Source organism: Zosterops lateralis, assembly GCF_965231275.1.
Source record: "Zosterops lateralis genome assembly, chromosome: 1".
Lineage (NCBI taxonomy): Eukaryota > Metazoa > Chordata > Aves > Passeriformes > Zosteropidae > Zosterops > Zosterops lateralis.
The window spans coordinates 127,821,511-127,838,467 of record NC_139762.1 but is presented as its reverse complement, the minus strand read 5'-3'; the positions used below and the strand labels follow the sequence as shown (position 1 = coordinate 127,838,467).

The following is a 16,957-nucleotide window of genomic DNA, read 5'->3' as shown; positions in this document are numbered from 1 at the left end:
ACAAATGACAGTCACAACTGAGATATGATGTATGGATAACTAAAGTAGAATTGCAAAATAATTTAAACATGACTCACACTGTTGTCAGAATGGAGTCTCTGGCCAAGAGATGGATTTAATAATGATGACTGGAATGGCTAAAGAGTATTCAATAAAATGTCCTTTCTTAACCAAGATATTACTTTTAAAAGATAAAAATTAATACAGTATCAATACATGACAGAAGCAGCTACTGAGAAATGTACCACTATTTTAAGCTAATCCACTTATGTTATGTCTATTATGTTTGGCATTGGGAAGAAGAAGTTGAGGTTCCCCTAGGTTGATGCTACTTTCTTTTTTGTGGGAAGCTCCCTTTCTCTGCAAGAACTTTGAACCCCCCAAGGCTGCTAGAGGACTGATTCCTTAATTTCCTGTGTTCTCTGGACCAGAATGACCAAAAAGCTGTATTTCTGCAGTGTAAAGCTGCAGGATCCATCCTAGATCCATCTGTGTGTCCAGGATGCACTGATGGCTGTCTGGTAACATACAGTTGTTGCCTTTTTCCCAACCTGAAAATGAAGCTCGAGATAATTTTAGTAAGGTGATAATATAAGAGCAGATATTTATTTGAAGGCCTTCAGAGGCAGTTATGGAAAATGTTCACAAAAGTCTACCCCCTCCAGGGGTGAATACATATTATAGGTTTTAGGAAATTAACATAATTGATAAAAAGCACTGATTAGGAGGACAAGTGGTGATGCAATTTTCCTTCAGGTCAAATCCTCTCTTTGGAGTTCTTTCCTCAGCACTCTTGGTCTTGGTTCCCAGGAAGAACCAAGATAGCATTGGGGTCTTGTACCCCTGGGACTTGGAGTTCCGGAATTTGGTCTTTTTGCCTAGGGAAAGGTCATGGAAAACTAGTCACTAATACAATAAACTACAGAGTTACAAATATATGTGCAAAAAAACCAGAGAACACATAAAAGAAAAAAGACAAAAAACTAAACAGCATCATAGTTTGGTACCTATATGTCCTGTCTAAACACATTGCCTACATGGTTCATGGAGAACAGGCTTCCCTGATCACAGACAGGAGGATAGGAAGGGTGAAGAATCCTGCCCCATGGGGGCCTATCCATCTCCTGACAATTTCGGGGGCTTGGTTGATTATGTTGACCAAACAGTATCTTTTCCTCTTTTCCTCCTGAGTGTCTCCAAAACACTTGAAAAGTGGAAGATACCACCTCAAAGGTAATTTTTTCTACTGCCTTTTGTCTTTTCATCCTGATCAAAACATGCTGTACACTTTTCAAGCAATCCAAGTTCTTAATGCCCTGAAAATAGCCAAAAAGTCCTTGTTTCATAGGCATGGTCCAACAGCTGCTGAGGCAGCTGAACGTTGTGTTGCCTTCCACGGGTGTTGGATGGGGCCCATAACAAACAACCTGGGAATTAGCTGAGGGAATGGATTACAATAGGGCAGCCAGAGGGCTTTATGTCAGGCAAAACAACATAACCAGGGTCTGCCAGTGGGATGGAAGAGCAACTGGACAAGGGAAGTGGCCAGGCTCAGTTCATAGTGGCAGCAGTTTAACACAAAACCCCCAGTAAAATCCCCAGCATAGACAGCAGCTGCCCACACCCCAGCCAGCAGCTCCTTCACAGTACCAGGGGCAGCACACTTTCCAGATCAGAGAGCAGGGAGGGAAGATTGCTGACTAAGGTGCAAGCCAGCTGTGGTAGGAATGAGCTAGAATTAGCCATACAATCCCCTCCTGCTTTTTAATAACTCAAGCATTTGAAAAATCAGCTTGCAAATTTCTAGTCCAGAGTCATCTGAAAAATGAAACAGTGAGGTAAGATACAGGCAGTGTCCTTCAAAAGGTGGCCAGTAAGACTGTATTTCACTCTAAAAATTAATGCCTTTATAACTGCACAATGTTGTAGTGTAACATATTTTCACCAAATAATAAAAACCACAAAAGAGTTGAGAGCACTGCCTTGCAGAACATTACAACCAGAAAAACCTGTGTTCTCCAGGCAGAAAGAGAGAGCTAACCATATGTGACTTGCAGTCCAAGGTTGAAATCCACAGCCGTTGTGATGCCAGGTGACGCAGTCAAAACTAGTAGCATTATTCCTGAGTCCTCTTGTGATGAATTGTTATCATGTTCTTTGCTCTCCAGGCTGTTCCTTTTTAATAGGTGGTGTTCTAGGAACTGCAGCAATGGGATTTATTGTGCCTATTCTATCTATCAACAACAGATCAAAATGCTTTTGCAGCCCAAGTACAGAAAATCACAGAAGACACTTGAAGATCCTTACAGTCACTTCACAGACTGCTGTCTGACTCCTCACAATAGATTACATTATGGGCACAGCACAGTAAGCTAGGAGGATGTCAGCTAACAATGACAGCAATAAATGCACGGAACAAAATAAAATTGAAACTGATCTTAGGCATCTTTTCACACTTTATCATTCCTGTAGGTCTTTCAAATTCCTAATAAATGATAAGAAGTTCAAAGCACAGCAAGTGAATAGAGAACAGCAATCACAATGGCAAAGTAAAATATTGACAATACTGAGAAATGGATGTTGTAGGAGTACAAAAAGAAAGACAAATTAAGTGGTTAATGAATACATTTAATTGCATTTCTGCAATTTTTCCTCTGATATAATGGTGTTAGATACAATATATATGAATGATTTGCTACATAGAACAACATATCAAAATATTAAGGTCTTAATTCTTAAGGCAATATTTTTTGGTAAAAGAATGTGATGTGTTTATGGCTTAAAAGGTTGATACCATTTCAGCTGACAACTACAGAGCATCAGGAAGTAAAGCCTCACTGCTGCTCAGCTGCTATGGAAAGAATCCCTGTCCACTGATTATTAGAGAAAATGTCATAGGCAATGCTCCTTAAAGGAAATACTTGGAGTTCCTCTATTCAGGTCCACATGTGGAGTTTTTAAGATGAAGATGACAGAGTTGTTTGACAGACAAGTGGCCTGTGGCGATTCAGCACAGGCAGAGAGTGACACTGCACCAACAGCAGTGCCGCGGATTTGTTGTGTGCAGACAGGACAGCGCTGCTGTTCCAGCCTTCTCCTCACTCAGGGAGCTCTGACTGTGCAGAAGGGCAGCGAACACCTGTGCTACCACGTGTCTCTTTGCCAGCAGCTCGCTGCTGCTCACACACAGTTGTTACCTCAATCTGAAACTTCAGAGTAAGGCAAACACTGCCTGCTTAAGCAACAACCTTGCAGAAGCTGGAAAGATGCAGCAACCAGGAGCATGCAGACAACCCACTGCAACAAGTGCAGTGCAATGCAAACAAACATGCAATGCAAACATCTAAACATATTTCCTCTAAAAACAACAAAAAAAAAAGTTTTCTTTTTTCTGTTGAAGTGCTTTTACTCTTCAAACTTGACACATATCATATAAAGAAAACTCCATGCATTGTTTTTATTGATTGATCTCAGTCTGCAAAAGACAACAAAACTTCTTAATTTTCATTTAGGCTTAAATCTGAGGGGAAGTCCTGTGCTAGGAAAAAGTATTATGAGAAGGGGGCATTTGTGCAGGGAAGTCTTGCTCTAAAATGGAAATTTTAGGCTACTGATACCCTGTCATAACTAACAGGGTACAAAGCACCTCAAAGGTGTAAAGAATCAGTTTGAAAACAAGCTCTGTTCCACTGGGAACAGCAAGGTGAATCACACCATAGGCTTGGCTACAGACACCAACTCTGTAAAAATGAAAGCAGAAAACTTTTCAAAAAGAAGCAATGAAAGTTCCATTTTGTGACTTTTGTCCTCAGAAACTTCTGTTCCTTGGCTTCTAACACACAGTTTGACCTATTTCCAAGAAATAATTCACTTATGGGTGCAAATGCTGTCTTTAATATATTTCTAACACATCATTTGAGAATTTTCTTGAGACTAGCAATCGTGGGATTTTAATCTCTGCCAAGCAGCTGCACCAGCTCCTGATGACTGCTGGAATGAACTGAAGGCTGAGCAGGACAACAGCATCACTCTGAGCCAGCTCTGCTACCTGACAATGGTGACAAAGCAGTGCTTCAGCATGAGTCAGTCCCTGGGGCAATGTCAGTCTAAAGTAGGAGTGCAATTCTCCACTCACCACCACTGCTGTGGTTTTTCCTCCTGTCAGATCATTACTGAAAATTTGGATGTTTGACAAGTGGACTCATATACACCATCTATTTCTCAAGCTGTCTGCACATCTGGAAATGGCAGGGATCTCACCTTCTTTCATGTCCTACCCACCAGCAGTCTTCTCCTGTCACTGCATACCAGCCTCCACAGCACAGCAGATAAGGCTCTGGCAAGCTAAATTCTTCTGCCATCACTTTCTGCCATCCCTACCAGTTCTTTTTCTGCCTGTCACTGTGCAACTCAGCTCTGTCACAAGCTCAGAGGAGGGGTGCTGCTCTGTCCTGGTTGACCAAACTTTGCAGTACAGCATCCCCTTACCCTGCAATAAGTGGAGGAATATCATCCACTTATCTCTCATCAAGGGGAGAGTGAAGTGCATCTCAGAGCATGAGACTTTGTCTGGGGATGTGTCCCCATGGCTTCCTGGCCAAAATTTTGCTCTGTTATCAAACTTCACCACATTAGAACTACTCTCTTCCTTCCCCTCTGCCAGCTGCTCTCATTGTTTGGTAAAGTTTCAGGTACCAGTTCACCACAATGTGTCAGTCTCTGCAAACTCTGTTGTTATTTGTGATCCAGTGTACACATGCTTCCAAATGCAGCTCTGGTTCACCTATGTCCATGCCTTTACAGAAAGGGGGAAGTTATGTGCATTTACAAAAATCAAGGCTTGGTGAACACAATCTGGTATAAAAGCCAAGTTTCTTTCATAAGGTCAGTTATTCCTTTGGGCTGTAATACTGCTAACTGCTGTATGAGCTATGTAAGGAAACAGCTCAAAGCAACAGCTATCTCAAATGATACATCCCTTCTCATCTGTGTATGCTGCTTCCCTGTGGCTGGAACACCAATGTTGCCTTTGGCTTCATCCTGAATGCAGCTAATGTGAGCAATGCACTGTCTCATGTTATTGGAGCTCCCCAGTGAGACTTGGTGAGCAAGGCAGGGATGTGTTTGTTGATCTCTGGTGTGTTCCAGCCCAGGAGACTCTGTGATCAATCCTGAGCTCCAGATTCACAGCCTCAGAGACACCTCCAGCACTGCTCTCCACTGTCCCACTGGAAATTCCAGTGCCAGTGCAGGATCCCAGTGGTGGGACACAGTGCATAATTACAGCAGCAGCAGCAGCTGTGCTGGGAAGAATAAATTCTCTGGTATTATCTCTGCTTGTGAGGTGTAAGTGCTACCTGGTCAAGATTTTTTTCTTTTTTTTTTTTTTCATTTCCATCCCACAGAAAACAATCCCCCAGGCTCTTGGAAGCAGCCACTTTGCTTCCTTCTGGCAACTTCTAGTTTGTTTTCACACGTTCATTTCAGTAACCAGTGTGGAGATGCTTGCCAAGAAAGGCTTCTGCTTAATTTTTCTTTAACAGCATCTTGGCACATTTTTTTGAAAGGAAACCAAATTTATCAAAAACCACACGAGGACTTAACAAAAAAATAAATACATGCAGAATAATATTTTGAGTCTTTCCATCCTCCATTTATCTATTTCTATTGGCAAAGAGCAAAAACCAGATGAAATTCATGAGCAAGATTAAAAAAAAATCTTACATTATCTTATTAATATTCAGAAGGAACAGCAGTAAACACATTTGCAGTGCAGTAAAACAAGTACACAAATATGTCTGGCTAACACTGTAGCTGACATCAAAGAAGAGGAATAAAGACTAATGAAGAAATTAAGAGGAAAATCCCCAAGGAAAAGGTGTGGATGGGATCATAATTCATTATTTACACTTTATTTATCAATAGCAGGAACAGGATTCATGCGCCATTCAGTTGCCCACTGGTATTTCCAAACATGCTCATCACAATATTCACTCATTTTGTATTAGGATATTAGTTCAATTCCAGGATCCTGACATTTTCACTGCTCTAAGTTCCTGTTTTGTTTAATGTCACCCTCCTGTTTCTCTAGCCCCTTACTGGGAATCCTTCCCCAACCAAAGGTGCCCCTAATTTCTCCTTTGACAGTATTTGTTCTGTGCTTTCCTGCTACCCCAGGAGAAACTCAAAACAATAAATAAAAGCAAATGCTTTATAGCTCTGTGGTTTGGTTGAGGTGGGCAGCCTAAGCAGGAGCAGCTGCACAGAGTTCACACGTTTCAAACTTGGAGGTGCTCATGGCTAACATCAAAAGCCCAGGCTCTTCTCCCTTCAGATTGGTCCTGGCAGAGAAATGCTACAGCTGCTCCACTTTGTCTTCTATTTCTGTTTATCATAATTCTTTTGCGCATTTTAGCCATGAGGGCTGGTGTGAAAGTGGAGGAAGGGGATGCAGAAGAAAGGCAGTGCCCCATCAATAAATGCTGGGGTCTTCAGCACCAGTGGGTTAACTAGACAACAGCCTAGTGCTTATCGTGTTCCTCTCAACAATGCTCACAGTCTCAGATGGAGCTGTTTTAAGACCAACACAGTGTTTCAGTCTCAAGCAGTGAAAGGGCTGATGTGCACACTGTGAAAGGGCTGACGTGGAGGCATTGCCTTCAGCATCACTGGGGCTTCCAGGCAAGGTCTCTGTTTCCAAAGAGTAAGGTGGAGTGTGTGCTACAAAAAGGATGACAAGGCACATGAGCATTTCTATTATTGGGAGCTGGGGAAAAGAGCATGTTATGTGCATTTGTACAGTGTGTCACACTGTGCAGTGACTCCTCTCTCATTCATGGCTGGTCACTCTTTCCATCTTAAAGCCCTGTGTTTAGGACTCAGAGCTTGCTTTTGAAGCTGCTCCTGACTGAAATTTGGTGTACATCTATCCACCAAAGAGGAATGTCTGTAAGGGGCCACCTCTACCCATTAGATTTTGATTGCATGGAGCAATCCGGTCTGTCCTTAACCTCCTGGCAATCAGGTGCTTGGTGATGCTGCATCAACAGCCTGGCTATCACAGAGGGGAGATGAAGCTCTCTTTACACAAAATCTCTGCTGCTTCAGACAGAGCACACCTAAGCATCTTTAAGAGGATTGTCTGCTCAGTTAAGGTGTAACCTCAGACAGGGTAGCCAGGCAGTGAAGACACATGGAAAAGGGGCTGCTGGAGATACATATAAAGCAACCCATGTTTCCAGATCCTACAGTGATCCTATAGTGACCCTCCAAAGTGTAAGAGGGTATAAATGTAGGCTTCTCTGTGCACACAGTGGGGTATCTAGCACTTCAGCCATTCTCAGTGTCCTGGGCTTTGTCTGGAGACCCTTTGTGAAGTGCTGCCATCACTCTATGAGCAGGGCGAAAAATGACGCAGTAAATGTTGGACAGTCATTTCCCAGGGCCAGCAAAGGCTTCACCCATCCAGAGTGGCTTGAAAGTAACATTTTCTTCCTTAATGAGAAACGAGACAAAAAAAAACAAAAAACAAAAAAACAAAACAAAACAAAAAAAAAAAAAAAAAACAAACAAAACAAAACAAAACAAAACAAAAAAAAAAAAAAACCAAACAAACAAAACCAAACAAACAAAAAAAAAACCACCAGACAAAAGAGGAAGAACTCATACAGATTTGTTTACCCCTCCCTTTCAACTAAGAAAAAGTCTAGCCATTTAATTTCATTTCTTCCTAATTCTTTTAGAACTCACAACAATAAAACCCATGCCAATATTCACACGCTTTTTTGGTTCATAATCATTCATTTGTGAAGTTGAGAACCAACACTGTACCGTATGCTATGTAAGAAAAAAACACAACATTTTGTTCATTAACCCTGGGTAGAACGATCTGGTGTCTTTAAAACAACTAACTCTTCGCCTTGGCAGACTTCAGATGACTCTTTTGGGAATTAGATATATATTTATGTATTTGATTTCTTAAAACTCTATGGAGATAGTATTTTTGTAAAAGTATGTTTGCCTTTGCCTAATTTTGTATGGCAAAGGGCAAGAGAGACTTTTCTAACAGTATGTTAGAACATCCACCCTCAGGAAGGCTGCTTTTCCAGATTTTACTGCATTCAGCTGTTTCACTAAGCACAGGACATCTGCAGTATTTATAAATGTGGGCGTTAAGCCGACAGCAGGGGAGTTGGCAAAATCTCTCACCTGTTCCATCTGGAGGTGACTTTATCTATCAACATTCTTTCAGAACACCATATATCAAGATCCAAATGATGGAAATTTTCTGCAGCTACTGTGTCTCCTATTAAGCAACTTGTGAGCCTAAAGTCTCTTTGGTTAACAATACCTTTCAGGGCCTCATTTCCTAAAAGGCTCAAGGTGACATTTTTCCAAGTGCCCAGCACCCACAGTTAAACTCAGGCTTCTCAAACAAAACACAGCTTCCCTTTGGGCACCTGTGCAATAGGTAGCTTCTCAAAAAGCACCTGTATCCAGTAAACTGAGACCTGACAGAAAGTAGTGCCACTGATTATGGTACCTAGTAAGGGACTGAGTGCTTTAGAAAAGCTACCCTTCCTACACACCTGCGTCACTGCTGTTTGTCTTTATCCTGATACTCACATGTCCAGCCACGTCAAACTTGGTTTATTCCCCTTTCTTCCGTAGGACTCCTCTCCTTTGTGCAGGGCACTCACCAGGAGTAACATAATCTTCCCCAGTGCACCTGAGCACACCAGTCATCAAACTCATCCAGCAGCAACTTCATCGGGTTTCTAATCTGTCCTACATCTTGTTTGGTCCTTTTATGTAATCTTATACGCAATACCTTGGTGGAGGGTAGTGGAAACTAAAGCAGAAAGCTACTGTTGCACAAAGTAAGATGAGAAGCTGATGTGAATTCATGATATTGATTTTTTTTATCTTTGTAAATAAGTAGCATGTGACTCCGAAAGAGTGACATTTGTGCTTAGACTACCCTTAAAAAAAATTGTTAACAGATGGTCTCCTATCCCACAGCAGGGACTTGGTGTTGACAGAAAAAAAAACTAAATCATGATACTGGAAAAAAATGGAGCCATTAGCTGGCAAACTAGATATTTTTTAAGATGTTATGATTGGGAAAGGAAAGATTGTGAAGGTTCCTACCTGGAGAGTAACTGTGAGGTTTTGTTCCATGTTGAAGAGAGTTACTGGAACTTTCTCCAGGAAAGTAGGCAACTGGAGATTGGGAGTGGGAGGTTCTGGCAGTCAGGACCAAAATTTTGCTAAGGAGATGGAAACAAGATGCACTAAGATAATGTCACAGTTTACAAGTTCATAAATATGAAGGTCCATGCCAGGGATGATTTGTCCAGCACTCAGCACTCTCTCGTGTGCCTGAACAAAAGAGAGCTAATGTAAGAGAGATCTAGATGTAGAAATGTTTAAAGCAGTCTTCGAAGATGTTCCCAAAGTGCATATATTGTGTTAATTTTCTCTTTGTGCATGTCTTATTTCTCAGAATTTTTACATTCTTGAACTTGCAAGATGATCCTGTACATCTGGACAGGATCCCTTTGGATCCTTCCTTTTTACTGGCCCTGGATGAACAGCACTGGGTGATTATTTTTTCAGTAGAACCCATTTCCATTAGGTAAGGCAGCTCAGCTGAAATCAAAATGTTTTATCACATTCAAGAAAAAAAATTCTGTAAAAATGCCAGAATTTATCATTTCAATTTAATCTTTTCTTTTTAACATGGCAAAAAAGTTTCATGTTACTTTATATGATTATCGATTTTGTTTTGCCATTTATATTTGATTTATTTTAGAATTACACTTGTTTGATATTACTGAGAAAACAATTCAATGCCAATGAAGTGAAATAACTTGGTGTTTCCAGATCAGTTTTAATATCCATCCCACTGGGAAATTTTGATGTTTTGTTCCAATATGCAGTGAAAATAAACACAAATGTAAAAATTTCCTTTGGAATGGGAATTTCAGGCTCTAACCAGCTCTAATCAACAACAAAGCCATCTGCTTTGTATTAATGACTTAGGGCAGTATTTAATGCTGCAAGAGAGGGCGATTCTACTGTTCAGAATTGCTCATGGAAGTCAATGACATATGGTAAGCTTCTAGCTTCTAGTTGTCTAGGGGAGTGTGAGGCTAGCCACTTCTATTTTATTCCTCATGCTCTATTGCCAAGTTCACGGAATTCATAATTTAAATCCAAGATTTTCCTGTGAATATATGAGAAAACATTCTCCCAGTGACATATGGCACAGCCTACAGCTCCTACATTTGAAAGGAACTCATAATTCCCAAATTGCAGTGCAGTAAGCTACTTCCATTTTACAAAGGCTTAAATTGATAATTTAAATAGAATATTTGCTCCATGATAAATGCCTATTTTTGAACATTAACAGTTAAATAAATCTATTTTATTTCAAATTTAACTTCATCCAGATGAGTGATAATATGAATTCTAGTTGAGAAGATATGCTGACATGGAGGATTTTAGCACAAATGAAAGAAAGTAATATTCTAATTTTGTTGTAAGACAGTATCTTTGCTGTTTTTCCTAAGACCTCTTCTCTGTCTTCACATACATTGTGCTGCAGATGAGGTACAGGAAAACCATACAATTGCCCCCAAGCAATACAGTCAGCTTGCAAAGCTCAGCCACAGACCCCAGTTCAGGTGCTTTGCTGTGCCCCCTGAGAAGTTTCCATGGACAAGGATGTGGTTATCATTGGTGATGAAAGCATCTCTTCTTTTTCCTGACAATCTGATGATTACTCAAGCCACCTTATGTACCTCCTTCTCCACGCTCTACATGAACAGCTGACCTGGGAGAGCTGGATCTGGGGGTGTGCAACAGGCATTTAATGTGGAGATTCTGTTCCCTCTGAGCACCATTTGTGTACAAACCTGAAAAATCTTGGCTAGGGAAACTTAGCTTGGATATAATCTATAAAGTTACTGGAAGAATATTTTGATTTGTATTCACTTTGAAAGTCAGAATGACATCCAGTCCTGACAGCCCGCCGTGAAAAACACAGACCCGTGTCCTACCCAACTGCTATTTCATGCATAACACAGTGTGCTGCCTGATTTTAGAAATTACTCAACAGGAATGAATTTGGGAGTTTGAACAACATGGTAAAGGTCGGTAAGCAAACTCCCTTAAGAGGCATAGAAAAACATTTGACAAATAAAGTGCAAAAATAATTTGCCATGCTTCTCTGGCTCTCACACATGTGTAAACAAATGCTTGTGTAATCCTGATGTTCTCACTATTGCTTGTTATCAATAAAAAAAACCCTAGCAGGCTCTCAATATTAATTTAGGTAGTAGAAACTCATACACAGTACTGGTTTACAAAGGAACTTTCAAAATGCCATGTATTACATAGTCATTATACAGAGTGTAGTAAAAAATTGTTTGCATGAATTCAACAAATTTTTTTACCATTTTATAGTATTGCACAAATTGCAACGAGAAATAATGTATAAAACCCAGGACAAAATCTAGACAGAAAAATATGAATTATGAGATTGAAAACTTTTCTGTCATCACTGATAATTTTCAGTAAATTCAACTAAGATGAACTCCTTCACAAAAGAAAGGGTTAACAGCACTTCTTCCTTCACTACTGACATTCTTTGAGGAAGTAAACAAAGTCCATCAGATAACTGTCTTCAAACAAACGAGCTGTTTTTTCTCATGTGAACAACAAACAATTTGTACCACTGCTGTAGAGAAGAAGTGGCAGTACCAGAAAGCTTCTTTCCAAAGTTTAACTTTAGGAAAACCAGATTCTATCCAACATGAAATAAAATGTCACTATTCACCACTTCCTAGTGACTGTAAATAAACAGAAAAGCTGATCCTGTTACATTTTTAGGCCAGCGTACTTTTGCCTTTTTGCTGTTCTCAAGATGTTCTCAATCTGTTCTCTGAGATTTCTTGTATATGAGTTTTGCCTTTCTCCATTTTTCATTTTCTAGGCCTTTATTTATTTAGTATAAAAAACTTTGTCCTTTCTTTCTTTGTCTTTTCCTCCTACATCTTACTTTCCACTACTATTCCTTAGCTCTCTAAAACAAACACAATCTTTCTTACTTTTTCTACTATCTTTGAAAAAGTCTGTCACGTAATTTCTCTTAAGTTTTTCTGCATTTCTTATGCATGTCCATTCCTACTATTAGCATTTGCAAATAATGGCATTTTGATGCCATGCACCATCAAAGCGATATCCTAACAATCAAACACATCATCTCTGAAGCAGCAGGATTTGGAAACCTTGGAAGAAGACCATCTATGGCATCTTGGTGTCTCTCCCTAGTTAAATCATCCAAAAGAAATATGTAGCAAAGATGTACTTGGTATCGAATTCATAGAAAACTATTAGCATTTCATCTACCAGGATTTGCCTTGCTGCTTTTGCCTTAATGGTAGAGTACCAGTATTGCTGTTCTTAAGAGCAGTTTCTGAACTCTGAACAGCATCATCACCAATGTTCAACTACAAATTCAGATTTTGATGATCTGATTCCTTTTCTGGGGAAGCATTACTTTCCAGACATGGAAAGGAGTGAAAGTATATGTAAGAAGGAGAGATGCTGACTCTGATGAGAATATTTTGCCTATGGCTAATGAAAGATTTACCAGTTACCTGATGGCCAATATTTCAGATCCTTTTAGTGACATATGCTCTTATGTAATCATAATCTCACCAACAGAGTTCTGTCTCTGACATTTGTTCCAGTTGCTTTTCTTGCTCTGTATGCCCTGTACGACCCATTCTAACTACAGTAATAACCTCTTGCACTCTCAGTATCACGCCTTGTAAAAATAAAGGTCTCATATTTTAAATGTCTCTCTCCTCCTGCTTGCTACATACAGCTCTTTAGATGTCTTTCTATTATCTTCAACTGACAATTCTCCCTTCCATATCATCTTCACCAGTAATTTCTGTCCCAACCCACTACTCCTCAGACATTCCATGCTTCCTCTCACTTCATACATCAAGTATTTCCTAATTCTCTCCTCTGCTACTGATGTTATGAAAACCAGAGAAGCTCCACTGCCTAGAAACAGGATAAGCACTGAAGAATCAGCCCACTGTTTGTTAAGTGCCATATAAAATCACCATACAAATCACTTATTCAATAAAAAAAGCACATCCTGTTCCACCAAGTAAGTTTCAGATCATGATCTTCTAATGAATTCACTGGAAAGTCACTTAAGTCAGTGAGCAACACAGGGATCCTCCTGTGAATTACCAAAGGAATCCTCCAAGAAAGATTAAGAAATTGGTAACTATGCAAATATATAGAGAAAACTTCTGATTTTTCTACTTTTTTTAATTAAAAGAAGGATGTACCTCACGAGGCTTGATGCTTTTTAATTAATGCTTTAGGAAAGGGAGCCATTCATTTAGCAACAGTATCTATTTCATTGGGAGGTGCTTTAAAATCTTACACTCAGTTACACGAAAACAAGGATGTTTTCAAATTAGTCTCTACAGGATGATAAAACAGTGACTTATCAGCAGTTTACCACCCAGCACTTGGTAATATCATTTGATCTCAATCTGAATGAAAGATGGAGCTATCATTGTATCTGAACTGAACACAGTTTAAACCCACACATTGTTCATTCATGTGTGATATGATGGGAACTGGTTTCAGTGATCTCATACTGATTTGTGAAACCTCCTATTAGCATATATTGTCATTACTTCTTTTAAAAGGTTGGAAGTAAAGTTGGCTTTGGAGTTGGTTTTCAGCCACTCAAAAAAAGAAAAAAGAAGAAAAATCCCACACAACTTTGGGAGAAAGCCAACATTTTCTTGGAAGTTTCCTTGATGAAGTAGTGTGAGTGGGATAGAGCAATATCCTAGATTTTGGCAGTAAACCTTTCTTCTGGCAACTTTATTAAAAAGCCATTCTACTTGATGAGTTATCAGCAAAGAGCCGGTATTTTTTAGTGTGACTGATGGTCCTCCCTCTTCTGACAAAATTAGAAACATCAATAATTCTTAGATGAATTGCTTAGAAAATTTCCAAGAGGCAAACATTTCCTTATTTTTAGACCCTTGTTTTCTTCTGTAGTCAAAGCAGTGGAGGCCAAAGTTCGACTGCATGAACTTCACTTAAATGATGGCATCTCTCTACTCTGAGTTTTATATGTGCACAGACACAAGTGTGCACCACTGCTATGTGGCAAGGGTGTCCCATGCTGAGTCCTCAATTCCCAGTCCCTGAATAAATCCTGATTTATCTTACAGAGACCTGGGAGCAGTCTTCATGCCACATACCTACAGACCCTTCCAAAGAGTTGAGGACATGGACATGGACATGCTAGGACCCCTAGCAGGGACTACTGGCTATCTATCAGGAGGACACAAGACATGCTCCATGATGCTGGTTGGCCACAACAAAGTGTTGCATGGGGCCAGCAAGTGGTAACAAACCTGTATGGGCTAAGGGTTGAGGATATGTGCTGGCAGTGAACAGTTATTGCTACGTCAAGCACAATGCTGAAAGCTGGGGAGGTGCCATGAAATAACACACATCTCATCACTTAGATTATTCCTGTTCCTTATTCAGGGGAAAAAAAAAAGGTCTTTCTAAACAAGTACTGTGTACCTTTCTCCACTCACTGCTTAGTTATACACTTGGGAATCCAATAATGGGGCTGTCTTCTGACCAAACATCTATATTACTGCTCCTGAGAGGCTGCATGTGCTGCTCCTTGGCAGAGTACCAGGAGGAAATCCTCACCAGCACAAGCTTGGATGTTCTCACCAACTTCTGCGTGTGATATGGACGGAAAAGGCTAAACACTGCAGAACTGGATGAGATGGGTTAAATAGCACTGCTAAGAAGCTGGGCTTGTGAAGGAGCATCATAACAAATCTTTTATTTGACCCCCTAATGAAGTAAAAATAAATGGACCCTCTGAAGTGCCTTAGCAGGTCAGACAAAGCAGTAAGCCCTGAGATAAACACAGGAGAGAAACAGGTGGCCTGTAAATTTATCATTGTTAATGCACTATAAGCATGACAGAAAAGGGTAATTAGCACATTTGGAGCAGAGAGGGATACTGGTGGAGAAGGAGGTTGTCACTAACTTCCATGGAGCAGTGTCACCTTCATTTTAAAGGAGATAGATGCTGTATTAGAAGATCTGTATCATATCTGGTGACAAACACATCTGGAATCCACTGGTTCTGAAGACCATGGGGGCTTTGGCAAGGCCCGATCTCACCTGACACTTCTTGGTTCTTGGGACAATTGAATTCAGATGATGAATTGGGAAAGGAGTGGGGCTACTTGAAACCAAGTGGGAGACCTAAGGAAAAAACTTATTTCCAGGTGTGACCTCATTCCAGCTCAGGCTGGAATTCTTTAATGATCTCTTCATATAGATGCCAGCCTGCAACACTCAATAGTATATGCCAAAGGTACATTCTGCTGTTTTACAGCATATAAACTCATGTAATAAAAATATATCATCTCCCTTACAAGTCCCTTATACTGTTAAACCATCCTGATGACAGCACCTGTTTCATGCTATATGAGCATGAATGTCCATGCATACATATGGATGCATACACTTCTCTAATTTGTGACTGATGACAATAAAATACACCATGAAGAAAAGGCACAAGGCAACCCTGAATGGGAACACTCATCTTGCAGACAAGCAGATTTTGCCATCATCTTAACAACTAGGAGGTGTAAATCAGAGAATCACAGAAGAAGCTGAGTTGGAAGGGACCCACAATAAACATCAAGTCCAACTCCTGGCCCTGCTCAGCACCATCCCCAGGAGTCACACACCATGTGCCCAAGAGCATTGCCCAACACTTCTTGAACTCTGTCAGGCTGATGCTGTGACCACTTCTCGGGGGAGCTGTTCCAGTGCCCAACCACCCCCTGGGTGAAAACCTTTTTCTAACAATCCAACCTAAAACCTCTGCGATATAACTTCAGGCCATTCCCTTGGGTCCTGTCACAGGGACCACAGAACAGGGATCAGTGTCTGCCCCTTTTCTTCCTTTCATGAGGAAGCTGAGGTCTCTCCTCAGTGTCCTCTTCTCCAGGTTGAACAGAACAAGTGATCTCATCTGCTCCTCATACGGCTTCCTCTCAAGGCCCTTCACCATGTTCATTGCCATCCTTTGGGTGCCCTTTATATCTTTCTTATTTTGTGATGCCCAAACTGCCCCTGGCACTTGAGGCTGCCGCAGAGCAGGGTAGAGCAGGGAGAGCAGAGCAGGACAATCCCCTCCCCTGCCCAGCTGGCAATGCTGGGTCTGATGCTACCCAGGACATGCTTGCCCCTCCTGGCTGCCAGGGCACTGCTGACTTTATGTTGCTCATCTATGAACACATGCAGGGGATTTATTTCCTTCTGCCCCAAGGCAGAAGGCAAAACTGACCTGCCTAGTCCAAACATCTTTCAAAAATTTGGGGATATACCTCTGCATGCCCTCTGCACCTCAATATAAGGGGCCTTATATTGAGCAATGTGCTGTCCAGCTCCCCTTGGACAGTCACAAGCATGGACATCCCAGTATTTTACACATTTCACCCAGAATCTAATTTTACTCTTTATTAAAAAAATACCAGATCTTTTAAGCACAGCTTTGAAGTGTGCCTGAAGTAAACAAGGGTGCTCAGGGAAGATCAGACAGCTCAGGTTTATCATTAAAATATTCTTTCTTTAGAATATGTGTGAGATGCTCAAAGAAAGGAGCCTCAGTATGTGAACTTTCAAAGCAGTCACAAACAAAAAAGCTTTATTCTGTTGATTTTTTTCCCCTGCAGGAGTCTATCTCAGCAGATTATCACTCCTGTGTCTACTGAATGGCCACTTGTGACGTCAGCTTTTTCATCTAGGAACTCTGAAGCTTTTATATATTCTCATCCCTTCCATTTACAAAGCTAGCTGATAA

General features: G+C 40.6%; 1 protein-coding gene across 3 annotated transcripts in view; it reads right to left on the bottom strand.

Annotated features, from left to right (window-relative positions):
• Positions 1-16,957, bottom strand: part of NCALD (neurocalcin delta) — a 57,610-nt gene that overhangs the window by 18,197 nt on the left and 22,456 nt on the right. The window contains exon 1 of one of the 3 annotated variants that reach the window (XM_083855279.1): positions 8,626-8,686. The exons of the other annotated variants lie outside the window; for them this stretch is intronic. The gene's annotated coding sequence lies outside the window, so the exon portion shown is untranslated. Of the gene's footprint in view, positions 1-8,625; positions 8,687-16,957 lie in introns of those variants that run through there. 3 annotated transcript variants of the gene reach the window in all.